Source organism: Haemaphysalis longicornis, unplaced genomic scaffold (genome assembly GCF_048455015.1).
Source record: "Haemaphysalis longicornis isolate Haplotype H1 unplaced genomic scaffold, Haemaphysalis longicornis Haplotype H1 scaffold_11, whole genome shotgun sequence".
In the NCBI taxonomy this organism is placed as follows: Eukaryota; Metazoa; Arthropoda; class Arachnida; order Ixodida; family Ixodidae; genus Haemaphysalis; species Haemaphysalis longicornis.
In genome coordinates, this window is record NW_027526214.1 from 23,942,560 (window position 1) to 23,960,347 (window position 17,788).

The window sequence follows — 17,788 nt, forward strand, 5'->3', positions numbered from 1 at the left end:
AAGAACATAAATCAGACTGCAACAAGCGACAGTCGTTAAATGAATGAATTTCCCTAAATATCTTTATATCATCGGCATACAAAAGGAAAGAATTGCGAATGGCAGAAGAAACGTCGTTAACATACATTAAAAAGAGGAGTGGGCCTAATACTGAACCCTGAGGTACACCACTGGTCACTTTGTAAAAGGAGGACGTTTGGCCATTGACGGCAACATAACATGATCTGTCACGAAGGTAGCTATGCAATAGATTCACAACAGCGGTGTCAACATCAAAATGAGCAAGTTTAACTATAAGGATTGAGTGACTGACTACATCGAACGCTTCGCTGAGGTCACAGTAAATGGTGTCGACCTGTCCTCTCTGGAATACAGGTGTGGATATTTGCGTAATGAAACTGGCAAGATTAGTGACGGTTGAGCGGCCAGGGACAAATCCATGTTGATTATTATTCAATGAGTTTTTCACATTAAAAGACAGTATGTGGTGAAGGGCCAGCTAAAAAATCTTTGACAGGGCACAGAGCAGAGAAAGGGGTCGATAATTCGAGACATCTGTTTTAGAGCCAGACTTAAATACTGGAAAAACACGAGCAATTTTCCACCTGCTGGGAAATGTGGAAGTAATTAGACAGTTATAAATATGCTAGTCAGTACTGGTACCAATATACTGCTATAAGCTCTTAGTATGGCTGGGGGGATACCATCTGGACACCACATGACAAGGATGGTTTCAAGCGCTTAATGCATTTGCTGATTAGATTTTCATCTAGCGACAGAGCATTGGGTGTGTTGATTTCCAAATGTTGTTCGATAGTAGTGCTAGAGTCAGAGGCTTTATAAACGGAAGAAAAATTGCGTGGCAAAACAGTCAGCAACGGCTTGTAGTTCTGTTCAATAGTATTCAGTAGTATTCAGTAGCCCAGTAGTATAAAGGCTCTTCACCTTTGTTAGACCGTTTGCGTACATTCTTCCAGAACTCAGCCGGCCTGTCAGAGGCGCTTTTTTCTAAGTGTGCAATATATGAACTGTGATCCCATTTATATAGGTGTTTACAGATAGTTCGAAGGCATCGGAATTCTTCCTTGCGCTCGAGAGATGGAGTGCTTTTAAGCTTTCTGTGTGCGCGATCTTTACTCTTTAGAGCACTTATAAGTTCAGACGAGAACCACGGGGGATATTTATGGAGTTTAGGAGTATATTGTGGTATAATAATAATAATAATATTAATAATAATCAATCAATCATGTTTATTTACGTGCCCAGGAACAGCCAGAGGCCTGAGTGCTGGCGCACGGGTAGTTACATGAAAAAAACACACAAAATACAAGAAACATATAGCAAGAAACAAACAAGCGACAAGACACACACAAATTGAAGTAGTGAAAACGACAGAAATAAAGCACAGGCGGAGCCTGGGTACAGCTAAAAAATAAACAAAGAAGATGCCTATGTTGCTCTGCCTGTCGTAAAGGCCACACGACAGGCATAGCAACAAAGTTTGACAGTAATACAACAAAAACAACGGCAAGAGTGTAGAGACAAATGATAAGACGAACAAATGACAGTAAACAGTTTCAAAAATAGGCAACTATCAGTTGGATAGACACAACCGCACAGAAACCAAATTCCAGAAAAAAAGAACGACAGACATATCATAGGTTTTTAACATACTGTATTCAACAGCGCTCTACGGTAAATTGTAAAGGATTTCTGAAAGATGTCAAGGCATTCAAAGAAGCGGTTGTAACAATTCCATATTCTGCGCACAGGAGAATGATTGGAGTTGCGCGCAGCGGTGAAGAACGGGCGATGCGACCTGGTGGGACTTTGTGGTACACTAAACTCTGAACAGTTAAGCAGGTCTGCGCAAGAAAGGTCACCACGAACAATTTTGTAAAGAAATGTAAGGTCTGCACGCATACGTCTGCAGTTCAAGGAAGGGATAGAAGGGGCTATGGGTAAGTCAGAATCTGAATGAAAACTGTGATTGTGATTACGGTGCTTAAATATGAATAAAAACTTCTTATGCACACGTTCTATGAATTCACTACTAGATTTGGAGATGCCGTTCCAGGCAACAGAAGCATATTCTAACTGTGGTATACATATTGCATTGTATAGCATTAGAAATGGATCTGGAGAAGAGAATTCCTTTGTAATCCGACACACTTTTGCAAGGCTTCGGAGTGCTCGCCGGGTGATGAGCCTAATATGAGGAGAAAAAGAGAGGGTACTGTCGAAAAGCACCGCTAGGTCCCTAATCTCATCAAACCTTTTCAGATGAGCTCCCTCAATACTGTAGGAAAACAGCAGACGGTGGGTTTTCCGGCTGTAGGTGACAACCTTTGTTTTAGGAGGGTTTAAAATTAGGCAGTTTTTACTGCACCAGACCGATAATTCCGACACATCCCTCTGCAAGGCACAGCAGTCCTGAACACCGCTAATGTGCCTAAATAGTTTGATATATCATCAGCATAGAGAAGAAAAAAAGAGTTTGTTAACGCTGTTGTAACATCATTGATAAAGACAGAAAACAATATTGGACCCAGCACGGAACCCTGGGGTATACTACTTGTTGCAGGATAAACACTAGACTTTTTGTATTTAACATCTACATAAAAGGACCGGTCAAGGAGATAGTTGCACAACAAGGCAACAAGGCTTTCGTCTACACCGGACTTAGCAAGCTTGTTAATTATTAACTGATGGTGCACCACATCAAACGCCTTTCTGAGGTCAAAATAAATAACGTCCAACTGGCCGTTTTCACAAACTGCAGCCGAAGCCTGTGTCATAAAGCTTTCAAGATTTGTGACCGTCGAGCGACCCGAGAAAAAGCCGTGCTGATTTGGTATCACAACGTTCTTGACGCAGGCAGCAAGAACTTTGTGCAGAGCTGACTCTAAGTGTTTTGAGGCGACACAAAGGAGTGAGATCGGGCGATAGTTAGAAACGGCTGACTTATCACCAGACCTAAATATTGGAAAAATTCGAGCGATCTTCCATGCACAAGGAAATTTACCTAAAAGTAAGCAGTTATTATAAATGGATGTTAAGAGACGCAGATGTTAAGATGGATGTTAAGAGACGTTTCTGAGACGCAGCAGCCTCTAACGATTCTATACAGAGCTGGTGGTCACGCTGGTAGAGGAGTTTACAATGTGAGCGATACCGACTAAACTCCGCTTTCCACTTGTCGAGCCCAGAACGCTTGGCCATTTTGTGGGTGCTATCCTTAAGTTTAGGCGCACTTCGAAGTTCTTATAATAATAATCAACCAATCAATCAATCAATCAACATTTATTTTCAGTGCCCAGGAAACCCCCTAAGGTCTTGGTGCTGCCACACCATATACAATACATTATTAAAAGAAACGTAAGACAGCACGGCACAACACACGAAATCCCCGATCTGACAGAAAAGCAAAAAAAACAGCGTTGCAAGCTATTGCACTCGGCCAGCGAAACTTTCAAGGCACTTGAAAAAGGAAATATGCAACCAAATACACCGTGCACATGATGGAGACAGAATGTACATATAAAACGAGAGTTTTGATTTTTGAAAAGTCACACTGCAGTAAAGTATTACCCTAAAACGAGCGATGCCTTTGCGATGTCCCATCTTGTCGAGACACACAGCAAACAGAGCAACAAGTTTGACAGAACAATAGCGAAAAAAAACAATGGCACGAGTATGGACATAAATCATCAGACCAACAAATCGCAGAGATAATAAAAATGATGAATGAAACAACCAATATAATTGTTTATTAGTGTGTCAAGGAATGATGTGCTGGTGCGGAAAGAAAGAAAAGTGTATATCCCAGAAAAATGTAGAAAATAGCATTTTATAGCCTGAACGAGAATGAGACACTTTGAGATACACACACGCCGACACACGCACATGACCCGAGCCCATATGCAAACAAGGCATTGCAATCAATGCATTGCAATAAGACACTGCTGACTGCCATGGAGACTACAAGTGTAATACAACAAGGCATGATTAAAACTCTGTACACTGAAAGCATGTAGACCGGGAAAAGATATTAGCTAAAGATCACGCCACAATGAAGGCATAACACGTAGATACACAATTGAATATCGAAACAATTAGCATACATACATAGTTAACCGACCCCGGCAGCATAAAGTGTGTGAATAGACGTTACATACTAGGGCAACCAAACTACTCCTGGTTTGTCAAGCGACGCAGTTTCGTACAAAAAGCTCGAAAGGGACGAAGGAATACGTCCAAACTTTCTGCGTGTTTATTGTATAGGTGCTGAATGCGTCCCACGGGACTCTTGACACGGGCAGAGACATGAAACGGTCTAGGTGCCCTGGTGTTGCCTGTCGGGGTTCTCTAATTTATGGCACCCAGCAGCTCTGTAGAATCAATGAGGCTGTGGACCAGTTTGTACAAGAATAGAAAGTCAGCCTTGGCCCTCCGACTGTGTAATGGGTCCATTACAAGCAAGCTGGCGTCATCAACACCAGGATCATATTTACCCTTCGCAGTAGCGTACCTATGCTTTAGTATTGAGAGAAATTTAGTTTGCACTCTCTCAATGGCCGCCGCGTTGGACCGACACGTTGCATTCCAGACCACGGATGCGTATTCCCATAGAGGGCGACACATTGAGGTATAGAGCTGAAGAAATGTGTCTGGATAGTTGAATTCTCTTGAGACACGACATGATGCACCTAGTGTTCGCAAAGCACGACGAGTATTCTCATTAGTATGGGCTGTAAATGTGAGCTTAGAGTCAAACAAAACTCTCAAGTCTCTGATTTGGCATACCCGATTCACATCTTCACTTATGCGATAGGTGAAATTGATATCATCTGTTTTACGGGTATACGACACCACTTTGGTTTTTGCACTATTGACTATCAACTTATTTCTGTTGCGCCAGTCCAAAAACGCGGCGATATCACATTGCAGTTGTGCACAGTCTGAGATGTTGCCAATAACTTTGAATATTTTTATATCGTCTGCGTATAGCAAGAACATGAGTACTGAATTGAAATACTGAAACTGAATTGAAACTGAAACTACTAAAATTGAAACTGAATACTGAAACATCGTTGACAAACAGTGAAAACAAAAGAGGACCAAGGACTGAGCCCTGAGGCACCCCGCTGGTGGCTGAGTACGTTCCGGAGTGTTGCCCGTTACAGTGAACGTAGCAGTGAGGACTGGTAAGGTAGTCACAAAGCAGATCCAGCAACGGATCAGGAATGTCAAGGTGGGAAAGTTTTCTACACAACAATGAATGGGAAACCACATCGAACGCCTTGCTAAGGTCACAGTATACCACGTCAAGTTGGCCTCGGTCTTCCACTGCCTTTGACGCATGTTCCATAAAAGAAACTAAGTTTGTAGTGGTCGAGCGGCCACGTATACAACCATGTTGATTTGGAATAATTTCATATCTTACTCTGGATGTAATGAGGGAATGAATTATAGATTCAAACATTTTAGAAGTACTGCCACAGGAGGGAAATCGGTCTATAATTTTTTGCATCTGTTTTTGACACGGATTTGTGTACAGGTACAACTTTAGCAATTTTCCAACAGTTAGGAAACGTGCCAGTACTAATACAGTTGTTAAACACACATACAAGCATTGGAGCAAGGTTAGGACTGAAAGCTTTGAGTAGAGCCGTGAGAATGCCATCTGGGCCACAGCATAGCGAGGGCTTTGCGTCCCGTAGGCTTTTCATCACGATTTCGTCCCCCACAAATGCCGTGCTCGGTGCTGTACCGCGACAATTGGACATCGGAGCTGACGGAACGTCGCAGGTATCCCTATACACCGTTTTAAACTGCTGCGCGAACGCGGCCGTGACGTCATCAATGATTACTCCATCGGAGTTAAGAATAATATTGAACTCAGTGTTATTCTGGGGTGATCTATTGCGGACATATTTCCATAAATCTTTGGGGTTCCTTTTAAGATTGCTTTCTATGGACCTAATGTATGCAGACGGATCACGATCATACAGTTGTTTACCAAGTGACCGGTATTCTTTAAATTGTAACTTCCATTTTGTCACCCCATTCTTTTGAGTTTCCTGTGGGCACGCTCTTTGCCTTTTAGCGCCGACCGGAGTTCACTCGAGAACCAGGAAAGATACTTCGAAGATTTTAATTTTCTTAGTGGTATATATCTGCGCACCCCTTCTTGCAGTCCTTTGGTTAATTCGCTGGCCTGAAAATTTGGGTCATTTGACATGAGGATTGCCGACCAATCAAAATTCGACAAGTACTGGTAAGAACTAATGTAGTCACCTGCCGCAAAATTATAGCGGGGGAGTTCGGAAACACGTGGCTTGGCCTTTTGCACATCACTATGAATAGGTAGTACTAGAGATAAGGGTGGGTGGTAATTGTTCTGAGTTACCAAACCAGTAGGGCTTATGTTGACACTGATGTTTTCGATGTTTGAAAAACAAAAATCAAGTAAGCTCCCAGCAGAGTTCACAACGTGGTTGCACTGTTCAAGACCAGTAAATGAAATAAAGTCCAGTAAGGCTGATGCCTTTTGAAGAACGTAGGTATTGTAATGAGAAATACTAAGGTCACCCCATTCTATTCCCGGCGAGTTAAAGTCACCGAGAATCATGATACGGTGTCGAGGATGAGAGGAAATTACATTTTCTATCGATGTTAAACAAGTTTGAAAAGAAACCGGAGCTATGTTAGGAGCTAAGTAAAATGCACCAAGCAGGACGCGTTCGCCACCGATGCAACACAATTCAACCCAGACAGACTCATCCTCTGTCTCAAGGTGTGCGCGCCTCACGCACCTAAATGAGCTATTGACGGCTATCAAAGCTCCCCCTCCCGTGCGTGTGGCACGGTCACTGCGGAACACGTTGTAATAAGGCGGAAAATAATCTTTAGACGATATACTGTGTAAGACCCAGGTCTCCGTAAGAACAATCACAGAAAAAATTGAGGAAGATTCATTACAAAAAACTCGTTAGCTTTAGTCCTTAGACCACGGACATTTTGATACGAAACGTTAAGAGACCTATTCATGAGTGACCTGTTCATTTTCTAACTCAGATGCGTGCAGGTGACGATCATAAAGAATTCTCTGGAATAGTTTAACGAGGCAGTTGGTCGGCCATAGGCCCGGGTCCTGCAGCTTCTGAAATGTTTCGTCGTCTACTGCAACATAAAATGAGGCATAGGATTCGTACTTGGTTTTCCGCCGTTTGCACATCAACGGTGCGATCGCGAAGCTAGAAACATATGCCGACACCTGGGAAGACGATGTTTCAGGAGCCAGCTTTGTCACGAACAGCGCCTTTGATCGCCGATGTTGACTGGCGACCGACAACGTTGTACCTGTTGCCAGTCCAAAGCACACAGGTGATCGCTCCTTCGTTGGACGGCGATAGCCTGTTGCGTGTAGAAGTGGTGGGCTCTCACCAGTGGTGGACGATTGCGAAGGCGTGTCCGAGGCAGCAGTTCCGGGCGCTTTCGGCTGCACTGGCCCCACGGGCCCGCATACAGACGGCGAGAGCGCCGGAAGCGGCGACGATTTGTTGCCGGGCGTGGAAGCACAAGCAGACGACTTCGGCGACGCCACCGCACCAGCAGGGCCCGGCTGCGCAGGCCACACAGTCCTACTGGTAGTGGCCGCCAGAGTAGGAAACGACGTCGATTCAGAGCGTTGACGCGTCAACTCGTTGCGAAGCGTATGCGCTTCCTGCCGCAACGATTTAACAGCAGCTGCATGTGCATCTGCCTTCGTCGCCGCTTCCCTGCGCATCCGTTCATTCTCCTCCTTCAGTTGGGAAACCTGATCTGTCAGAAAGGAGATTCCCTCGAGCGCGCGAACGAGAAGGCCGCGCAGGGGATCCTGCTCGAGGTCAACCGGTTTCTTAGGAGGGGTGGCCGCTGCCGTCGTCGCCGCCAGCCGGGCAGGGAAATGCGCCGAGGCTGCTTCTTCTCCGTCGGTAAAGCCGATGTCGCGGGTAGGCCTAGGCGAAGCGGCGGCCCACTCACACTTATTGCAGGTAAACTGCCGCTCCCTATACTTCAGCATGTTGAGCTCATCGTCCGGCCAGGTGACACACTTCACATGAACACGTTTACGAATGTCAGCACAACGAAGAAACTTTTGTTTACCGTAGAAATACTGCGAGCAGAGGGAACACGCATCTGTACGTGGCGCCATGTTGAAATAATAATAATAATAATAATAATAATAACAATATTTAATAAATAAATAAATCAAGCTTTATTAAAGTGCCCAGGAACAGCCGAAGCCTTGGTGCTGGCGCACTGAGAAACAAAAATCCCGCATCAAAATACATCAGCAGATGACACATAAAAAGCCAGGAAAAAATGTGGGTAAATGAAAAACCATAAACTGAAATACCACAAAGAGAAAATAAAAGTGGTATCCAAAGTACATTATACGACTAACAGAGACTGTAAGTTATGGTACACTGCAAAAACACATCGTACAATGACCATAGCAATCGGACGAAGCATCAATCACACAAACCAGTATGAAACAAAGTACCTAGAAATATTTGTAGCAATTGACATAAAGTGGTAAGTTATAGAAACATTTGTTACCATGCCCTGCTAGGGCCACTTAAGCCTATAAACTTAAACATAAAATCAAATATTCATATAATCAGTGTTTAATTGAGTGCCAAGGAACAGCCGAGGCTTTGGTTCTGGCCCGCTGAGGAAAACAAAATGCGGTACTGATAAACAGCAGAAATTCACAATATTGCCGCGAACCATACATTGGGTTTGTTTATTTGTGTTTTGCTTTTACCGCCCGGCTGCGCCGGTCTTTGTTATCTCTGCGCCAAGGGAAGCGCGTGTTCCATTCTTTCTTTCTGTGCCGCATGTGTTATCTGTTGTGATAGGGAGAGCATTCCGATCTAACGTGAACAGCCCAGAATAATCTTCTTGGATCTACTATGTTCTCGATGCCAATCGACGTTTCGAGAACCACGCGCGCCAAAAGATAAAAAGCCTGCAGTGCGGACGCCGGGGCATTCGATTCGACGATACTCGCCTGTGCAAGTCACTTTGTTGACCGCTGCTTCGCCGCCTCTGTATTGTTTTGAGTTGTTAGGGGAGCACAAGTTCGCTCCAATAAACGTGTTTCTCATTCAACACAACTGCATCGTCCTAGTCTTCGTGACATCTGGTAGAGGTGCTAGGTACGCACCCTTCATGCCCTTTACAACCTCGAAAAGCCACCAAGCCAGTCCAACAAGAGCCAGCCCCCGCCTCCAAGATTTACCGCCCGAGTTGGGTTGGATGCCAGAAGGACCCAAGAAAAGGAACGCTGCAACCAACACCATGGTGCAAGAAACAACGATGCCAATCGTCCTGCAGCAGCCCCGGGAACCGCCATCGTTCCGAGGAGCCCCCGCCGAAGACCCAGAAGAATGGTTGGAGAAACTGGAGCGCGTCCAGAAATTCAACAGGTGGGACGACGCAGAAACGTTCCGGCACTTTTTCTTTTACTTGGAAGATTCGGCTCGCACTTGGTTCGAGAACCACGAGAGCTCCTTGACAAACTGGGCTCAGTTCAAAAGCGAGTTTACTAAGACCTTCACTACCGTCGTGCGGAAAGAAAGAGCCGCCCTTTTGTTGGAAACGCGCACGCAACACCCCAAACGAAGGTGTCGTGATCTTCGTTGAGAAGATGAAGCAGCTATTTCGCCGCGCGGACCCCGAAATGACGGAAGAAAAGAAGTTTCGCTTGTTTATTCGCGGAGAGAAGGAGGAACTGTTTGCTGGACTTGTCCGAAATCCGCCCAAACCTGTCGCCGAATTCGTCACCGAAGCCAGCACCTTTGAGAAAGCCCTCGAAATGCGTGCTAAGCAGTATGACCACAACTTTGTTGGCGCGGCCAATGCGAACGATTTTGGCAGCACGCGGATACCGGCCGACAGCCTACGCGAGACTATCCGCGCAATTGTGAGAGAGGAGCTGCGGAAACTTCTCCCAACGCCGCCGCAGCCCCAAGTCGCTTCCCTCACCGACGTGATTAGAGAAGAAGTGCCACAAGCGTTGGGAACTTCTACGCCATCCGAGGTACCCCGAGAGCCACAAGCTATGACAAACTCCACGGCTGTTCGTCGACCCCGCCCTGCTCCAACACGCCGTCAAGAGGCCCCGCCGTACCGCCTCCCACTGTCACCCGCCCGACCCCCGGTAGCCCGAAACCAGACGCCGAGGAATACGGACGTATGGCGAACTCCCGATAACCGTCCTCTGTGCTACCACTGCGGAGAGGCCGACCACATTTACCGTCGCTGCCCATACAAGAGACTGGGACTGCGTGGTTTCTCCGTCGACGCACCTCGCCCTCTCCCTGGCCAACGACCACGTGAGATCGACGAGTATCTATCTGAAACCAGCCGTGGCCCAGCGCGTTTCAACCGTTCGCCGTCGCCCTACCCCTACCAATCGCCGAACCGCCGTAGCAACGCTGAATTCGCCCGTGGAAGGTCCCCCAGCCCACGCGGGGGAAACTAAAGGCGGCAACTTCTGGAGGTGAAGTTGCTCTACGGCGAAAACTAGAAACCCTCCAACGACGCAAGGACGCGCTGAAGACGGTAATTCACGACATGCCCTCATCCCGACGACCCGACCTAACCCTGACGAGACTCCCGAACACGACGACAGCTACACGGCGCGACGCGTACCCGACCTGACCGAGACGTCCGTTGACAAGACGACGACAACGACGATGCACAGTGCCCGATCATCAACACGTACAAGCAGAGATACGACGCCCCGACGAACCCGGAACTCGAGGACGACTGCATCTGACGTGAAGTTGTCCATCGACGGCTTTGACGTTGTCGCCCTCGTAGACACGGGAGCTGAATATTCGGTAATGAGCGGACCATTTGCGTCTAAACTGAAGAAAGTTATGACCAGATGGGACGGTCCGCACATACGCACAACAGGAGGCCACCTCGTGACGCCAAGTAGAACGTGCACATCGCGCGTCACCATAGACGGCACAACGTACCCTGCGGCGTTCGTTGTTCTGCCTAACTGCTCCCGCGACGTGATTATCGGAATGAACTTTTTGACGGACAACGGCGCAATAATTGATCTGCAGACCAAGTCGATAACATTTTTCTCCAATCACTCCACGACGCCGCAGTCGAACCCCGAATACCGTGCTGCTGTCAGGATCGCCGACGATCACATCACCCTGCCACCCCGCGCAAGCTTGATGATCGCCGTCTACTGTGGGGATGCTGCTTCTGACAGTGACGCTATCATAGAGAGTGATCGAAGGTTGCTTCTCGACCGCGGTGTCTCCGTCGCAAGAGGCATTGCGCACTTTAAGCAACGCCAATCTCACGTTTTGGTCACTAATTTCACCGAAGAGTACCAGCATTTAAACAAGGGAGATGCAATTGCGTTCCTCGAAGAAACGCAAGAAGCAAGTGATGTGATCGCAGTCGCCGACTTTGAACGCACACCCGTAGAAACATTCAAGCTCCCGCAGCCATTCGACGTGAATCCGGCGCTACCGCAAGAACAACGGAAAAATTATTGGCTTTGCTGCGTCGCTATAGCGAAAGTTTTTCGTCGAGCGCAAAACTACGTCAGACCCCTCTAGCGAAGCACCGAATAATAACTGAAGATGGAGCCCGACCTACCCGACAGTCACCGTACCGCGTCTCTTCACACGAACGGGAAGCCTTCCGGACTCAAGTCGACGACATGCTGTGCGATGACATTATACAGCCATCGAAAAGCCCCTGGGCTGCGCCCGTCGTACTGGTAAAGAAAAAAGACGGCACATTAAGGTTTTGCGTTGACTACCGGCGACTGAACAAAATCACGAAAAAGGACGTGTACCCCCTCCCCCGAATCGACGACCCCCTCGACCACCTCTGCCACGCGAAGTACTTGTCATCGATGGACCTGAAGACCGGCTACTGGCAAATTGAAGTGGACGAGAGAGACCGAGAGAAGACTGCATTTATAACCCCAGACGGCCTATACGAGTTCAAGGAGATGCCGTTTGGGCTGTGCACAGCACCAGCGACGTTTCAGAGAGTCATGGACCCTGTGCTAGCTGGCCTGAAGTGGTACACTTGCCTCGTGTACCTCGACGACGTAGTGGTATACGCCCGGACTTTCGACGAACACCTTGCAAGGTTGGAGTCTGTACTCGAGGCCATTCCTACATCGGGGTTGACGCTGAAGCCTGAAAAGTGCCGTTTCGCATACGGGGAACTCAAGTTCTTGGGCCACGTCGTCAGCGCCGCAGGAGTCCTACCTGACCCGGCAAAAACTTCAGCCATTGCGAACTTCCCAAGGCCGAAAGACAAGAAGGTCGTGCGGAGATTTCTCGGGCTGTGCGCATACTACCGGCGCTTCGTCGCAAACTTCGCACGCATTGCAGAGCCACTCACGCGCTTGACGAAAGATAGCACCCCTTTCAGCTGGAAAAACGACCAAGAAAAAGCATTCGGCGAGCTGCAAAAACGCCTGCAAAGCCCGCCCGTACTCGCTCATTTCAACGGAAATGCCGAAACGGAAATGCATACGGACGCCAGTGATATAGGCTTGGGTGCCGTCCTTGTCCAAAAGCAAAGCGGCTGCGAAAGGGTAATCGCCTATGCTAGCCGTGGTCTGTCGAAGGAGGAGAAAAACTATTCTGCCTCTGAGAAAGAGTGCCTGGCTATTATATGGGCGATTTTAAAATTTCGCCCATACGTGTATGGAAGACCATTCAAGGTTGTGACAGACCACCACGCGCTGTGTTGGCTCGCGAATTTGAAGGACCCCTCTGGCCATCTTGGGCGGTGGAGCTTGCGCCTGCAGGAGTTCGACGTTACAGTCGTTTATAAATCCGGCAGGAAACACTCCGACGCCGACTGCCTGTCCCGCGCCCCCGTCGACCCACCACCACAAGATTCTGATGAAGACAGCGCGTTCTTCGGGATCGTGACGGAGAGCGACCTAGCCGCCGAGCAGCGTGCCGACCCCGACTTACGCATCATAATCGTGTACCTCGAGGGATGCAACGTTGCCGTTCCTAGGACCTTCAAACGCAGCTTACCAACATTCAGCCTGAGAAACTCCGTCCTTGTGTAGAAGAATTTCAGCCCCGGAACAAGAGCGAATTACCTTCTCGTCATCCCCGCGGACCTTCGTGACGAAATTTTGGAAGCGTGCCCCGACAACTCGTCTTCCGGACATCTGGGCACAGCCCGCACTATTGGAAAAATTAAGGCGAGGTACTACTGGCCCGGCCTTACCTCTGACGTCACCCACTACGTCCGGAGCTGCCGTGACTGCCAGTGACGAAAAAAGCCGCCGACAAGACCCGCCGGACTTCTGCAACCAAACGCCGTCCCATCGAGACCATTTCAACAGATTGGAATGGACCTTTTAGGCCCGTTACCTACGTCGGCAATGGTCTAATTAGTGTCGCATGATGGCCGCCATGGGAGCAGTCATAGTTGATTTTACCCAAACGGACCAACCGTTTCCGCTCACTAAGTACCCAGAGTCACTGTTAATTATTTATAGTGACGCTGGCTAGTTAGTGAGCGGAAGCGGTTTGGCCGGTTGCGTCGAATCAAGACACTGCTCTAATCAATGCAGACTGATCACTTGTAGTTGCGAAACTACACCTGCGAGGATTGCTGCACTGGATTGGAGCAGTATGTCTTGATTCGACGCAACCGGCCAAACCGCTTCCGCTCACTAACTAGCCAGCGTCACTATAAATAATTAACAGTGACTCTGGGTACTCAGTGAGCGGAAACGGTTGGTCCGTTTGGGTAAAATCAACTATGACTGCTCCCATGGCGGCCATCATGCGACACTAATTAGACCATTGCCACCTACGTCACGATCACAGAACAAGTGGATTATCGTCGCGACAGACTACATGACGCGCTACGCAGAGATCGCCGCTCCTCCGAGGGGGACTGCACAAGAAGTGGCGAAGTTCTTTATAAGCCAAGTTGTGCTGCGACATGGAGCCCCGGAAGTCCTAATCACAGACAGCGGAACGGCATTTACTGCGGAGTTGATGCAAGGAGTATTACGCTACAGCAACACGGATCACCGAAGAACGACGGCGTACCACCCCCAAACGAACGGACTAACAGAACGTCTGAACAAGACAATCGCAGATATGCTGTCAATGTACGTTGACGTTGAACATAAGACTTGGGACGAAGTGCTCCCGTATGTCAAGTTTGCGTACAACACGGCTATCCAGGAGACGACGCAGCTGACGCCGTTCGAGCTTGTCTACGGTAGAAGGCCGACTACGATGCTCGACGCCATGCTTCCGCACGTAGAAGACGACGACCTCAACGCCGACGTCCACGGATATCTTCAACGTGCGGAGGAGGCCCGCCAGCTCGCTCGAGTTCGTATAACGTACCAGCAGCTGGTGGGTGCGGGCCGCTACAACCTCCGACGCCGAGACGCCGAGTACCAACCAGGGGATCGTGTGTGGGTTTGGGCTCCCATCCGACGACGCGGACTCAGTGAGAAGCTCCTGCGACGGTATTTCGGACCCAACTTCGGGCCAACTTACCTACGAAGTGATCCCCGATGGTGACTCCGGCACATCACGACGACGTACGCGGCCTGAAGTCGTCCACGTGGTTCGCTTAAAACCTTTCTACGGACGATGACGAACTTTTATTTTCATTTGTTTCGGACTGTCGCTTATGTTAGCATCGGCTAGATGCACTCTTAGAGGGGGGGTAATGCCGCGAACCATACATTGGGTTTGTTTATTTGTGTTTCGCTTTTACCGCCCGGCTGCGCCGGTCTGTGTTATCTCTGCGCCAAGGGAAGCGCGTGTTCCATTCTTTCTTTCTGTGCCGCATTTTTTATCTGTTGTGATAGGGAGAGCATTCCGATCTAACGTGAACAGCCCAGAATAATCTTCTTGGATCTACTATGTTCTCGATGCGAATCGACGTTTCGAGAACCAGGCGCGCCAAAAGATATAAAGCGTGCAGTGCGGACGCTGGGGCATTCGATTCGACGACACTCGCCTGTGCAAGTAACTTTGTTGACCGCTGCTTCGCCGCCTCTGTATTTTTTTGAGTGTTTAGGGGAGCTCAAGTTCGCTCCAATAAACGTGTTTCTCATTCAACACAACTGCATCGTCCTTGTCTTCGTGACAATATCAACAGTCAACGAGAAGAACTGGTAAAGAAAAAAAGGGCAATAAAAGCCTAACGATAATAAAAAGGTATTTCAACCACAATTAGACGATTAAGAAAATCTAATGGTGAATCAATGGCAAAAGTATGTGGAACCTAAACATATGTATGAAGAGTTGACTACAGAATGGTATCATAGAACATACAACGATTACGCCCGCAGCACTAACAACATATACAAACAAACGACAACAAACTCTGTGAAAACAACACACACATGAGGAAAATAACTGATAATATAATTGTTATTTTAATACTAAAAATTATAGTTTAATAATAATATTACAATCAATGAATCACTCAATCAATCAACCTTCATTTTCTGTACCCAGGAACAACCCTAGGGTCTTGGTTCTGATAGACCATACACAAACATTCATAAAAACGAACTAAAATCAAGACAAAACAACACAGAAAACCATACGTATGACAGAAACAATAAAGTAAAATATTTACACAGATCCCAAAAAGCAAAACAGCAAAAAAAGGAAGACTAGTGTTAGAAGCCATGACAACCGGCCAGAAAAACGTTTAAAGCACGTAAAAAATTTAAATTACGCAAGGAAATACTCAATGAACATTAGGGACATAGATTATACACATAAAACGAAGGTTTAGTAACAAAATAATAGGAAGCTTCAAAATGAAAAAACGAAGTTCAGCGTTACAAGCATTGACACTCAAACCAACAAAAATTCCAGCAACACAAAATCAGGAAAAGTGAAAAACAAACAAGCCAGAAGATGATTTGCATAAAATAAATACGGCCCATATTCAATCAATCAATCAATCAATCAACCAATATTTTCAGTGCCCAGGAACATCCCTAATGTCTTGATGCTGGCACACTATATACAAAACTTTATTAAAAGAAACGTCAAACAGTACGACACAACACACAAACTCCAACATATAACAGAAACAATAAAGTAAAACTACTTACTGAAATTCAGAAAAGAAGCAAAAAAAACAGCGTTGCAAGCCATGGCACTCGGCCAGCGAAATGTTCAAGACACTTGAGAACAGGAAATATACAACAAAATACACAGTGCACATGATAGAGACAGAGTGTACATATAAAACGAGAGTTTTGATTTTTGAAAAGTTACTCTGCAATAAAGTATTACCGTAAAACGATCGATGCCTTAGTCATGTCCCATCTTGTCGGGACACACAACAAACATAGCAACAAGTTTGACAGAACAATAGCGAAAAAAAAACCTTGGCAGGAGCATAGACATAAATGATCAGACCAAATTTTCGCAGAGATAAGAAAAATGATGAAAGCATCAAACAATTCATTGTTTATTAGTGTGTCCAGGAACTATGTGCTGGTGTGGAAAGAAAAGTGCATATCTCAGAAAAGTATAGGAAATAGCAATGTATAGTCTGAACAAGAATGAGATACTTTGAGATACACACACGCCGACACACGCACATGACCCGAGCAGATCTGCAAACAAGGCAGTGCAATCACTGCATAGCAACGAGACACTGCTGACTGCTATGAGACTACAAGTGTAAGACAACAAGACATGATTAAAACTCTGTACACTGAAACATATAAACCAGAAAAATGTAGTAGCTAAGACCATGCCACAATGAAGACACAAAACTTACATAGACATGGGAATATCGAAACAATTAGCATACATACATAGTTAACCTAACCCCGTCAGCAAAAAGTGTCTAAATGGAAGTTACGTAGTAGGGCAAGCAAACTACTCCTGGTTTGTCAAGCTATGCATTTTCTTACAAAAAGCTGGAAATGGACGATGGAATACGTCCAAACTTTCTACGTGAATATTAAATAGGTGCTGAATGAGACCCACCAGACTCTTGACATGGGCGGTGACTATAAACGGTTTACGTGCCTGTCGGGCTTTTAAATTTTTGGCACCCAAAAACTTTGTACAATCAATGAGGCTGTGGACCAGTTTGTACAAGACAATAATAATAATATTCAATCAATCAGTCAATCATGTTTATTTACGCGCCCAGGAACCGCCAAAAGCCTGAGTGCTGGCGCATGGATAGTAACACAAGAACAAAATACAAAAAACGTACTGCAAGAAACAAACAAGTGACAAGACACAAATTGAAGTAGTGAAATTTATACAAATAAAACACATGCGGAGAATGGGTACAGGTAAAAAAGAAAAAAAGAAGATGCCTTTTTAGCTCTGCATGTTGTAAAGACCAAACAACAAGCAGAGCAACAAATTTCGACAGAAAAACGACTGAAACAATGACAAGACTGAAGAAACAAATACAAGATCGACGAACAAAATACAAAAAACGTACTGCAAGAAACAGTTGGTTAAAGAGAACCATGGAGAAACCAAATTCCAGCAATGAAGGAAAGAAAAGAAAGAACGGCAGAGAAATCAGAGATGTTTAAAATACTGTATTCAACAACGCAGTACGGTAAATGTTAACGGAACCTTGAAAGATGTCAAGGCGTTCAAAGAAGCGGTTGTAGCAATTCTGCATTCTGCGTACAGGAGAATGGTTCGAGTTGCGCGCAGTGGTCAAGAACGGGCGGTGTGACCTGGTG